We start from the raw sequence: 10,887 nt of genomic DNA on the forward strand, positions 1-10,887 counted from the left end.
GAAAACAGCTGAACCAGAACAGAAGCTGAAAACAGCTGAACCAGAACTGAAGCTGAAAACAGCTGAACCACAACAGAAGCTGAAAACAGCTGAACCAGAACAGAAGCTGAAATAAGCAGTAAAAGGTTAAAGGGTTTGTTTTCTATGAGAAAAAACATGGCAGAAAATTATAAATATTTAATAAAGTAAAATTTGTATAAATACCAAAAGTCACAGCAGGATCAAACTAAATGAGCCGAATGTTTTGATACACGAATTGTTGAAACGACACAAAACCGAGGAACGAGCTACGTTCTGAAAAACGTACGGAACAAAAACGGATCAGTCGTGAGAAGATTTATAAACATTGTTTTATGATGTTTGATAAGGTTGATGTTCTCCAACGTTAGATCACGAGTCCAGTTTCCAGGTTTAACTCGCAGCATACCAGAGTTCTCCACTGTGGAGATGATCTAAACTGTGAACGGAGAACATACCTTTATACTTTTACATTATTTAACAAAAAAAAGAGGCTAAATGCGCAGGTTGGAGAGCTCGGAGGTTTATCTCTGCGACTGATGCTTGAAATGTTCTACGCTCGACTCCTCCGTTTGAGGTTCTTCATGGTTCCTTACGTTTGGAACCTGGTGGGAACTGACCACCTGTATGGTCAGAACATCCTGTGACCCAACATGAGACAACGTGACCGAAGCTACTGTTCGCCTACAAAGATGGCGGCTAGTAAACCACCAATGTCTATAAACCCCCCAACTCTGGTCTAACTGGTAACTTGTCCCTATGTGCGAACGGTTGTTTGTCTCCACGTGTCCCTGCGATCTGTCCTGGACTTCAGTGACCCAGAAAGGAGGCAGGTAAAGGTGGATGAGCCGAATCTCGGTGTGGTAGTAGCTGAGAGTCATTCACGACATAAACTCTGGCGTGAAAGGTGGCGGGCGAGAGCCTGAACTTTAATCGTGCAAGCGTAATTAAAACTTCTTTATTTCTGACACAAAAAGCTCTAAAATGGACAGAACTGGAGCTTTCGGCTGATCTGCAGACGGAGGGCCGAACCCCATCAGAAAACTTCAGCTGCAAAACAAACAGCTGAAGTTTCCCACGTTCCTGGGTCCAGAGGTTCTGAGGTTCGTTCCTTCTCCTTTATGACTCCAATGAGCAGAGGGGGCGCTGCAGCTCCCTCCGGGTTGTTTCTGGACCCGTTCTGCACCGAACCGAGCCGTGTGCGGCTCGAAGCTGCGCGTCACACAGCAGCAGCCTGCAGGACATGTGTTGGGTTTAATGTCGAGCTAAAGGTTCGGATGGGGGTTCGGACCCGGCTCTGCCGCAGCTGCTGCAAACAAACAAACAAACAAACAAACCAGACGGGCCGCAAACACAACAGTAGCGTTTGTTTACGTTTACCTCGAGGTAAACAACAAAACAACACTCCACATCTCTCAGGATCCCCCCCCCCCCCAGAAAACATGGAAAATGGAGCCGAGACGAAGACAAAAGCTGGCAGCTGTGCGGTGTCAAAACAAACTCCGTCAGCCTCCAGTTTTCAGGCCGAACGGGTCGGAGAGGTACCTGAAGGAGAAGTCCGGCTGGAACCGTCCGTCTGAGCGCGGTTCCGGCCCGTCAGGCCGCTGAGTCGTTGTTGTTACTGTCGGTGGGGGATCCAGCCAGCACACCGCTGCTGGATGTAAACATTCGGCCATCTGACGTGATGACGTCAGACGCACGGCACGCAATGTCTTCCGGGCCTGGAATGGCTCGACTCATCTCAGGGTACAGTGCAGAAACATTCATATACATAAGAAGTAAGTTATTTTACATAATTATGCTACATTTAACGTCTTATTAGTATTAACTTTAAGTTATGTTTTTCTAACTTTACCTTCTAGCAACGGTTTTGCTAATTTGTTGTAGCTGCGGTTTTGCTCATTATCTCTGGTAGCAACTATTTAGCTCATTTAGCATTTAGCCACAGTTTTGCCAATTTCATTTTAGCTACGCTGCTAGTTGTACGTTTTGGCTATATTCCTGCTGATTTTACCGTTAGTTTTGCTATTATTAGTCAACAGAAACAATTGTGCTAATTTTAGCAAGAGTTTTAAAGTTTTGCTTAAATTTGAGCGAGCGTTGCGCTAATTTTAACTTTTAGCTACAGTTTTGATCATTTTAGCTTTTAGCTAACAGCCTTGCTAGATTTTGCTATTTTAAAAATTTATTTATTATTATTTTGTTCTAAAACAGTGAGATAAATTGCACTTAAAATATTTTAATTAAAATCTCTCTTTCTGGGGCGGCCATCTTGAATCGAGTTCCCTCTAAAATTTACTTTCTGACAGTTTCAATAAAATTTGTCCTGTGGTTCTCTAGATATTTTGCTAACAGACCGATGCAGTTACTGGAAAACAGATGACTGGTTGCGTTTCACGATGGCGAGAGGCAAAAATAGAAGAAAATCTAATGACAACATTTCAAACCATAAAGTTAATTATTAAATAAAGTTTCAAGTAACTGGTAAATTTATTCTCCTATAAAGGGTTATTTTTCTGTTTTATTCTTTTAATTTTGCAGCATTTTGATAATTCTTCATAACTTCATGTAGCTTTTTTTTTTTTTACTAAGAATGTTTTCATCCAGATATGAATGAGATTAAAGATAAAAAAAAACCAACAAAAAAACCCATAAATTAAGATTATTTTAACTGTTGATCTGCTGCATTGAAGCTGCTGTTCTTATTGCTTTAAAACCTGAACATGTCACATAATAATAATAAAAAACTCTACATAATTGATTGAACTTGGTTGTATTTTTAAAAAATGTGAGTTTTTTTATGGAGTTGAAAAGAGCCGAAGGTCCAGCAGATGTCAGCACGGTACAACGTTCAACTTCACATCTTTGAGGAAAATAATGTAACATCACTGACTGATCATCCATAAGTTTGTCAAAATACACTCATAATATTTTATTTATTTACTACTAAATACCGATAAAGTCATAATAATGGGTGATTTCAATATTCTTGTAGATGTTGAAAGTGATGGCTCAAGCATAGCCTTTAATAATTTAATGGAATCAATTGGTTTTACCCAAAATGTCTGAACATCTCATTCTCATCATCACACTCTTGACCTGGTTCTGAACTATGGCATCGGGATTAATAACTTAGTAATATTTCCTCAAAGTCCTGTTGTGCCGGACCAGTTTTTAATAACCTTTGAGTTTACGTTCAATGACTACACAGTCACTGAGAGTAAATTTCATCTCAGCAGGTGCTTATCAGAAAACGCTGTAACCAAATTTAAAGATTCTCCTGCATCGTTTTCCTCTGTCTTGCAGATTAATGCATCAGAGAACAGAGACTTGGATCATCTGGTTGATCATTTTACAATTTCTTTGCAAACTTCACTCGATAAAGCTGCTCCTCTGAGAAAGAAAGTAATCAATCAGAGGAGATTAGCTCCTTGGTTCAATTCTGAGTTACGTACTTTAAAGCAGACATGTAGAAAGCTGGAAAGAAAACGACGCTCCACTAACATTGAGGAATTTTACTTATCCTGGAGAGATAGCCTGGTGGTAACATAAACACACAAAAAAGCGCTCCGTAAAGCTAGAACTTTATATTATTCATATTTAATTGATGAAATTCATGTATTCCTACAACTATAAGCAGCGATGACTTCATGAGATTCTTTATAAATAAAATTGTTTCAGTTAGGGAAAAAATTCAAACCAACATTCCTACTATCGCCTCTGGTTCTGTGTCAGATGAGACAACTTTAAAAATGTCACTAGAACCTGATTTATGTTTGGACAGTTTTGGTCCTGTTGAGCTCTCTGAATTGTCAAAAATAATAGCTTCATCCAAACCATCCACATGTCTGCTAGATCCAATCCCAACCACACTGTTTAAAGACGTATTTCCCCATATTAATAACCACGTCTTGAATCTGCGTAATTTGTCTCTTTTGAATGGTTACGTACCACAGCGCTTTAAGATTGCTGTAATTAAACCTTTACTTAAGAAACAAAACCTTGACTCAGGAATCCTAGCCAACTATAGACCTATATCTAATCTAACTTTCATCTAAAAAATTCTAGAGAAAATAGTTGCTGGTCAGTTGCGTAAAGAAATAATCAGTTTGAAGAGTTTCAGTCAGGATTTAGAGCTCATCACAGCACTGAATCTGCACTGGTGAAAGTTACTAATGATATTCATTCATTCATTCATTCATTCATGATTTATACAGACTAGTCTCACTGAGCCACGGGGGCTCGTTTACAAGAGAGACCTGTTCCAGACCGAACATATAAAGTACAGACAACAATAACAATAATAACAATAAACTACAGTAAAAATGAGTAGTGTATATTCTGTATTCATGTATTCTCCTGGCCTCTGACAGTGGACTTGTGTCTGTACTGGTCCTGTTAGACCTCAGTGCTGCATTTGATACAGTTGATCACAATATTTTACTACAGAGGCTTGAATATGATGTTGGGATTACAGGAACAGCTCTAAATTAGTTTAAATCATATCTATATGATGGATTCCAATTTGTAAATGTAAATAATGAATCTTCATCATACACCAAAGTTAGTCATGGAGTTCCTCAGGGTTCAGTGCTTGGACAAATACTATTTACCTTGTATATGTTTCCATTAGGTAAAGTTATTAAACAGCATGGGATACATTTTAATTGTTATGCTGATGACACACAATTATATTTGTCCATTAAACCCAATGAATCCAATCAGCTACTTAGACTACAAGCATGTCTTAAAGACATAAAAACCTGGATAACTCTAAATTTTCTGCTTTTGAACACAGACAAGACTGAGGTTTTAGTTTTTGGACCTGAGCACCTTAGGAATGAATTATTCAGTCTTTCTCCTCCTTAGATGACATTAATCTGTCCTCCAGCTCTAATGTTAAAAATCTTGGTGTTATTTTTGATCAGGACATGTCTTTTATCCCCCACATTAAAAATGTTACTAGAACCACCTTCTTCCACCTGCGTAATATCACTAACATTAGAAACATCTGATCTAAAGATGATGCAGAAAAACTGTCATGCCAAAGTGGTTCAAAACACCAAAGTTCATGCTCAATCATCCAGGTAAAAATCCATTTTGAACCACTTTGGCATGACTCTCAGAGGAGTTGACGGGGGAGAGGGCGGCCCCGGAGGCCATCTTGGCACCAGCAAACAGTTTTTGTCCACTATGGAGTGTGCTGCTTTGAGGGAATCAGTTTGTTTGGTGGCTCCTCAGATTGAAGAAGTCCTTTGGATGAAGGACGAAACGTTCCAGTAAAAAAAGAAACCATCCAGATGACCCGGCTGCACATTGTTGGATTTCTACCTGGATTAGAGCATGAACTTTGATGTCACAAATAACTTTTAATAGAATCGGGAAATAACATATTAAAGCCAACATGTGCAGTCAGTCAAAGATCTACAACAAAAAAACAAAAATAAATAAAGATAAAACGCTGAATTTTGTCCTTGGAACAAAGATGTGTGCAGTAGAAGGTTAATCTGAGTTATTTGATGTTTCTGCAATAAACCCCCACAGAGACGCAGACGTGTTTTGTTCTTGTCTATGAGTTCTTTATTTGTATTTTTTATAGAGAACATTTAAAATGGTTCATACGCCCACGATAACTGACATCACTTCTCTGCGTTATAACACTGACACAGGAACAGGGGGACATGTCCACAAGTACACAAACACACAGTCACAAACTCAGCCCATCTACAGCGTTGTACTCCCCCCCCCCCCCCCCCCCAAAAAAAAAGACTTAACAAAACACATGAGACCCCGAGGACGCACAGCCAAGGCCTGTCCCACTTTACAAAATGGAGCCATAGCAAAGGAATGACCACGTCTACAAAAGTAACAAAAAAGACCAAACAATCGTTATGGAAGTGGCTTGTATAATTCTGGAAGTTTAGTACTTTTTTTTAAAGGATTTCAGTAACAGTACCTAGAAAATCACCAGTAAAAATATCTCATCTCTGTAAAAATGTGCTAGCAGGACAACCCTTGGCTGTGGAGTTTAGTCATTGTCACAAACTATTTTTTTTATTCTTTTGTAGTTTTTTAAAACTGTTTTCAACTTCGATACGACAACAATAACACTGTTTCTTCTGAATACAAATATGTACAGAGACTTTCCACTTTTTTTTATTTAATTTCTTTTCAAAATAATGCCCTGCACACTGATGCAGTATCTAGAGACGAATGACGATCCTCAGACTCCAGAACAGAACCTGTCCGTGCACTTTGGGTACCTGAATCGACAGAATGAGATCACAGTTTTTAGCCAAACGAAAGCTTTGTACCCCCTCCATTAACAGAACGGTTTCCGCCAGCGTGGACAGCAGGAGACGCGTTTGACGGAATAAACCCCACCCGCTTCCCCTGAAATTAAAGGTACTCATTGCAAAGTATGAAATCAAACACAAAAAACCTGTTATCCTGAATTATTTTAAAACGGTTCCGTTAGAAAGAGTTTACTCCGGTAGGTTTCCAGATACCGAATGCAAGTCTGAAATGTGGGTATGCACTCAATGTAAACAAAACCTTGAGCTGAATCCGAGTCACGTGACTGAACCAAGCTGGTCATAGTGGGTTTGGTCAGGGGTCTGCAAGCTTTACAATCAGAAGAGCCATTTCTGCCCCTTAGTTCCTAAAAAAAGGTCCAGAACAGCAAAATAAACTGGTGGCCAGTGGGCCACTTCCTGTTTGATGGGGGGCCTTTTACAGCCCGAGGAGACCTCTGCGCTGTAAGCTTGAAACAACACAGCTCATTAGGGGTTACATATATATATATATATATATATATATATATATATATATATATATATAATAAAATAAAAAACTACATTTTATGGCATTTTAAAATGCTTAATAAAATAATAAATTTAAAAATGCAAAACCTATAATAACTTTCAACATTTAGTAAAATTTTTACGTTATGACAAAATAAAAAAGGACCATATTTATGTTAAAAAGTGAAACTATGTGTGAGCTCTTTTTATATGTGGAAAAATAATAATGTATCCAATTTTGAAATACACAAGTAAATATAAAAATTAGGCCACTTTTTATGTTTTAAGTTTTAATAATAAATAAAACAGAGATCTTCATTTACATGAACTTTGTTTTTATCAAACTTATACTTTTGTTTCTAACTCTTAGCGTCATTAAAATGTCATATTTTTTTGCAGAGTCCCGTACTTTAATGATTTGTAACCAACTTTGTTCTCGCCAAACTCCACTTTCTGTTCTTCTCAGCAGCTTATACTAAAATATAGTTCATTTATTTTTAAAGTGATGTTTTGTCAGATATTTATGACGTAATCAACCGTGGCATCAGTTTTAGAGCGCAGAACGTTTAGAAAAGGGAAGAATTCTTTGCCAGGGCTCGGCTAACGCTAGCCAAACGAGGGTCTGCTAACCAGTTAGCAACACAGATGAAATAACTGCGACAAATTAAACAAACTGTGTGAAATGTAGTAGTTTAATATTTGTTAATGCAGCGTTCTTTCACACTGGTATGTCATTTCTTTTAAAAAGAGTAATTTTATAAACGTGACAATTAACTCTCTCTCTCTTTTGGCTAGCTGTTAGCCTAGCCTGGACAAAGACTTTATGACTCTATGATGTCACAGCTTACAAGTACTAAGTAAATACTATTAAAATACTATATTTCAAGAATATATGTTTAAATGTGTTGTTTTTTTTGTTTTGTTTTCTGGTTTCTGAAGTCACTGACGTGGCTAACAAGCTACTAGCATGATCTCATCAAAATATTCTGTTACTTGTAGCAGTCATATCACACATTTGCAAAAAATAAGACAGAAAAACTGTTAAAACTAGCCTTTTCTGTTATTATGAACATCAATAAAATAATTTCCATGTCATTTTTTGTCATAGAGCAATCGCAGAGGGACCATAGAGGGACCCCAGAGGGACCCCAGAGCCGCGAGTTGCAGACCCCTGTGTAGGTAAACAAACATGGTGGAATTGGGTTAAGAGTCACAGAGAAGACGTTTAGGTGGAAATAGAAGAATGAATCATCTGCTAAACACGAACGAAAAGATGAATATTGAGTAAGACGACTGCCGAGAATAAATATTAGGTTTGATCAGGGCGCTGGAGCGCCTTAAAGACGGAGCTCAGGGTTTATGATTAGTTACCATTTGGTAAACAAACATGGAAGTTGGCATCCTGTCGTAAGTTTTTACTTTCAGGACAAGTTATCCATCAACATGAGGAAGATACTGTGCAGATTTTGCGTTTTATTTTAGCTTTTTCATAATTTTGCAATGAGTTCCTTTAAAAGATCTGGATCCAGACCGAACATTTTCTGGAGTTTTTTTGAACCGGGCGTGCACAAACCGTGCGCTGAGTGGAGCGAGAAAGGCACACATGATAAGACCACACATCTGAGAACTACGGCAAGGAGGTGGGGACAAAAATGGAGGGGGGGGGGGGGGGGGTTCTTTTGGTTTTAGTTTTTGGACAGCTTGATGAAAAAGTGCCTCTCAGTTTCTTTCCTTCAGTAAAAAAAAAAACAAAAACAAAAAAACAACCCTCACATTTGGATTTTGGGCCGACATCCCTGAAAGTCCTAATTTAGCTTCATCCCAGGTGCTTTTAGTGTGTGTGTGTGTGTGTGTGTGTGTGCGGGGGGGGGGGGGGGGCAGCCCAGAGAAATGTTCCTTTGCTGTTCAGAACAATCGGACCCGCTCCATCACTCAGGACTTTTATGTAAATAAGAAAACAGAGAGCGTGGGTGCAGGACCGACCGTGGGCTGCGCTCGCTTTCTCAGCCCACTTAGTTTTTTTAAACCCGCGCTGCTTTCATGGCCTCGGCGTTATTCATTTACATTCCTCAGAAGACAATTTCATCAAGCAGTTTAAAAGGGGTCATGCCATATCAAACAGGTTAGGAGAATATTCACAGTCTTAACACTCTCGGGTAGTTTTCTCGTGCATTTCAAGAGGAGGAATACACTATTTTGTTAACCAAATGCATCCAAACCATCTTTCCTGAGGAAAGGTTACACAAGACATGAAGAACAAGGAGGTGGGGGGGCAGGTTTGGGTAAAAAGTCATAAAAAGCTTTGACATTCTTTTGAGTGGCGTCCACATATTTATGCAACAAACGCCTCCTCCGACAACAAAGGGGAGATTGTTTTGCCCGGAGAATCAATTTCCCACTCCCACGCGCTCGTCTCGCTCGGCGCGAGGCCTTGATCCAGCCGCTGCTGCCGCCTCTAGCCTCAGCTGACTGCTCGACCTGTGGCCATGCTCCCATCTGCTCCTCCTCCTCCTCTTTTCCCTGGTCACCTGAGAACCAAACTCTGCTTCCTGTCAATCTCTTTTGGTTTTCTCGTATTTGGAAAAGAAAGCACTTCCCTTCTTTTTCGTTCAACAGAACGCATTCAACTCTCAAACGGGACCAAACGACTCTAAATGCTGGCGTTTTCGACGGTTCTCTCAGAAAGTGCACGAAGGAGCTTCACTCTAACGTTGGCTAAGAGCACGTTTACAACATGCCTTTGACATCGGATACACACGGGAATCGTACTGAACACCACTCAGAGGCTGGTTACACTAACGTCTCCTACTGGTGTCGGCTTCACACAGAGCAGGCCTTTACCTCTAACAACACACAATAATAATAATAATAATAATAATAATAATAATAATAAACTGCACAACGCTGCTGAACACATGTGCAGAACATTATTCAGAGGCATCCATTTTTTTTTTTACATGAACTGACGTGACACTTGGAGCCGTCCAGCTCGCTGCAGATCCGGTTGTAAAGACACACATGGACACGTTTTCTTCCAAAGACGAGACGAGTGACGAAATGAAGAAGGGGGCGGGGCTGGGGGGGGGAGGGGGGGCTACAACCCCAGTCCTGAATAAAACTGAACGTTGTCTCAAATGGAACTAAGAGCAAAATTAAGTCGTTTGAAAATCTTGTAAACCCAAATCTTATTTACAGTGAAACAAAGTGTCAAATGTTGAAACTAATACAGTTTTACCTTTTTTGTTTAATTAAATAAAAAAATATTATTAGAGGAAACATGTCTGTAAAAAGTTGGGTCAGGGGCAACAAAAGGCTGTAACAGTGTGTTGAACTAACAAAAACATCTGGAGGAGCATTTTTCAACTCATCGTGAACGGGTCCGTGAGGAGAAGTAAAGATGGGCAGAGGTTCAGCCGTCTGTGGAAAACTGCATCTAAGACTAGAGGAACAAGTTCAAAATAAAGTTCTGGACTGAAGAGTCTGTAGAAATCACTGAGCTCAAAGGTCCAGGATGAAGGTCATCACTGGATGGTCCTGATCTTCGGGCCCTCAGGGGCCACTGCATTAAAACCAGGTCTGGTTCTGTTCTGGGCTCAGGAACTCTTCCACAGATCATTGTAAACACAGTGCCATCCACAGGTAAAGCTCTTAAAGCTCTATCAGGCAAACAAGCAGTCATTTGTAAACAGCACCCAGAACCTCTGCCGTCTTCTCTGGACCAGAACTCCCTTAAAATGGACTGAGACAAAGTCCAGAACTGTTCTGAGGTCAGACAGATCCATGTCTGAAGTTCTTTTACAGAAACACCACGTCCTCCGTATTAAAGAGGAGCGGGACCATCCAGCCTGTTTTCACCTCTCTAATGGTATGGGGGTGCATTAGTGCCTCTGGCACTAGCAGCTTTCACATCTGGAAAAACTCCATCAAACAGAAAAGTCTCTACAGGTTTTAGAACATCTGCTCTAATCCAGGACTGCTGAACAGATGGTCGTCCATCAGACCAGAATGGGACAACATTCCCTCCAGAACCTCCAACAACTGGTCTCCTCAGGTCCTCTAGAACCTC

The 10,887-nt window shown here is 39.9% G+C and overlaps 1 protein-coding gene across 2 annotated transcripts in view; it reads right to left on the reverse strand.

Annotated features, from left to right (window-relative positions):
• The window catches only part of LOC119417762 (protein-L-isoaspartate O-methyltransferase domain-containing protein 2), an 11,129-nt gene extending 9,443 nt beyond the window's left edge, over positions 1-1,686 (reverse strand). For both annotated transcript variants that reach the window (XR_005187155.1, XM_037685044.1), the window contains exon 1: positions 1,564-1,686. The gene's annotated coding sequence lies outside the window, so the exon portion shown is untranslated. The remainder of the gene's footprint in view (positions 1-1,563) is intronic.
• Between the last annotated feature and the right edge of the window lie 9,201 nt (positions 1,687-10,887).

The sequence above is a fragment of the Nematolebias whitei genome, chromosome 11 (genome assembly GCF_014905685.2).
Source record: "Nematolebias whitei isolate Nwh7 chromosome 11, NemWhi1, whole genome shotgun sequence".
Classification (NCBI taxonomy): Eukaryota; Metazoa; Chordata; class Actinopteri; order Cyprinodontiformes; family Rivulidae; genus Nematolebias; species Nematolebias whitei.